The sequence below is a fragment of the Penaeus japonicus genome, unplaced genomic scaffold, assembly GCF_977035675.1.
Source record: "Penaeus japonicus unplaced genomic scaffold, GWHDUDI00000001_assembly GWHDUDI00000017, whole genome shotgun sequence".
NCBI classification, from domain to species: Eukaryota; Metazoa; Arthropoda; class Malacostraca; order Decapoda; family Penaeidae; genus Penaeus; species Penaeus japonicus.
In genome coordinates this window covers 23,454,443-23,456,942 of record NW_028234419.1, presented here as the reverse complement: position 1 = coordinate 23,456,942, position 2,500 = coordinate 23,454,443, and the positions used below count along the sequence as shown (strand labels likewise).

Sequence of the window (2,500 nt, the reverse complement as noted above, 5' to 3'; positions counted from 1 at the left end):
CTCGAGGACCTTGGAGCGGCGCCCCTCGGGACGCCGCGCAACAGGATGCAGGGCAGCGGAGCCAGCCGGGCGCCCTCTCGGCGGCGGCTGGCTCTGGCCATCACTCTCCTGCCCGCTCTGTACATATCATATTCGTAGGAACGACGACTTGGTTGATGAATAAAGTTTATGGTTGAAATAAATGCTCTCCGTTTTATTGCACTCTTTACTTGATCACAAACTGGCTCTCTATTCGGAACTGTTAAAACACCTGCAAAATTAGCCTATTTTGTAGAATGTGCGAGACGAGCTATCATCAGTCGCCTACTTTCCCAAGTAGAATTCTCACCATAAATGACAAAGTCTTAACTTGAACTGGTCTATCCCATGGTATTACACCAATATCACAATTCATCTTCACTACAGTCCTCGAGGTTATGTCTTCCCAACAATGTGAAATATAAGGTTGTGATTACTATGTATAATGTGACTTTTCATTCTCATTGTGGTTTGAAATTGTCAACTAATGCACGCAATAACGTACATATAGGCGCCCTCCCGACGAGAACCACACACAAACACATACACATCCACCTGCAAAAATAATTGATACTCATAGATCTGAGCTCTATGACTGATAAATTACACTATGTAACACAATTTTGACATCATTTCGTCTTTAGTCAATAAGCATTTTCTCCTAATCATTTCTACCTAGAAAGCAAAGGAAAGGGTTATCATTCTCCTCAAACTCAGATCCTGTGACCGTCATCCATTGCCCTAATACCGCGCTGCCCTGAGCTCCCCGTACCCACTCCTCCTCCGAAGAAAGAGCATCCGTCTTCAGAAGAGAAACCAGAAAAACAGAAAAGAAGAAGAAACCAGAAGAGGATAATAAAATCGCTAATAAAGATAAGAGAGGTGTAGCTGAAGAGTTAACCTCATTCTAACCCCAACCAAAAAAGACCTCAGCGATTTGATCCGAGACTTTGGTCACACGAATTCCAGTGACGAGCTTCCGACGTCGAGACTCAAGTAGGGGAACTTTTTAGATGAAAGTGTGCAATTAAAGAAAGTGACACTAGTCCTTTTCTCACGCTTCTTAACTCGTCAAGACGAGCTTCGCATATGCAACACTGTAAATACCAGCTATTTTTCATAATTTCTAGGCGTTACTAAAGAGGAAATAACGGTTGCTACCCCAGGACAAAAATCGTGGTACACAGTGTCATTTCAGGAATTTTCATGTTCGTAATAAAATTCAACACGATTAATAAAATAACGATGCCATTCATCGAAATGATAACCATAAACACAACACAAAAAGGAAAGATAAAGAGAAAGATAATAACAGTGATGATGTCAGATCGTAATAACGGCAGCAAGAGCAGTAAAAGTAATAATAATTATCATGATAAGAATAAAGGGGATAAGAATAATAAAAACATAGTAATAATATCATATTATTAATAGCAGAATAATTATAAAGGCAAAAGCAATGATAATGATAGTAATAATAAAGGTAATAATAATAAGAACAAGAACAACAATAATGATAGTAATGCCTTATATCATCGTAATCATTATACTAATGATGATGAAGAGACCAGGATGATGATAATTATGGTAACGATAATATTTATGATGATGATGATGATGGTAATAATAATGGTAATGATAATGATAGCAAAAATGTTGATCAGGATGATGATAAGGATCATAAAAGTATTTATGATAATAATAAAAGTAACAACAATAACAATGATAATAATAACATTATTAATAAAGATAAAAATTATGATGATTATGATAATGATGATGATGATAATGATAATGATGACAATATTGATGATAATGAAAATAATGATGATAATGATAATGGTAGTAATGGTAATGATAATGATAATGATAGTGATTATGATAATAATGTTAATGACATTAAAAATAATGATCATGTAAATACTAATATTAATGATAGTAATGATAATGATAATTATAAGAATGACAAAAAGGATGACAATAACAATAATGATGGTAATAATATTCACAATAATAATGAAAATATTGGTAACAGTAATGATACAAATAATGTTAATAATAATGCTTATTATAATGATGATGATAATGTTAAGAATAATTGTCATCAAAAGGATGATGATAATCAGAATAGTGATAATAATAAGAATGATAATAACAATGATGGTAATAATATCGGTAATTATAATCATCATGATAATGTTAATGACGATGACAATAATGATGATGATGATGATGATAATGACCATAATGATGATATCAATAACAATGATAACGATGATAATTATGATATCAACAAATAACAAAAATAATAATGATAATAATACCCATGATGATAGTAATAGTAATGATAATGATAATAATTATAACAATAATGACAACAACGATCATAGCCAGAACAATAATCATAACAATGATATTGATAATAATAATGATTACTATAACAATAATGATAATAATGATAATGATAATAACGATAATAATG

At 32.6% G+C, this 2,500-nt stretch overlaps 1 protein-coding gene across 1 annotated transcript in view; it reads left to right on the top strand.

Annotated features, from left to right (window-relative positions):
• LOC122265683 (uncharacterized) overlaps positions 1–182 on the top strand; it is a 1,316-nt gene extending 1,134 nt beyond the window's left edge. The window contains exon 3 of the mRNA XM_043035080.2: positions 1–182. This exon is cut by the window's left edge and continues 749 nt beyond it. The gene's annotated coding sequence lies outside the window, so the exon portion shown is untranslated.
• The last annotated feature ends 2,318 nt before the right edge of the window (positions 183–2,500 follow it).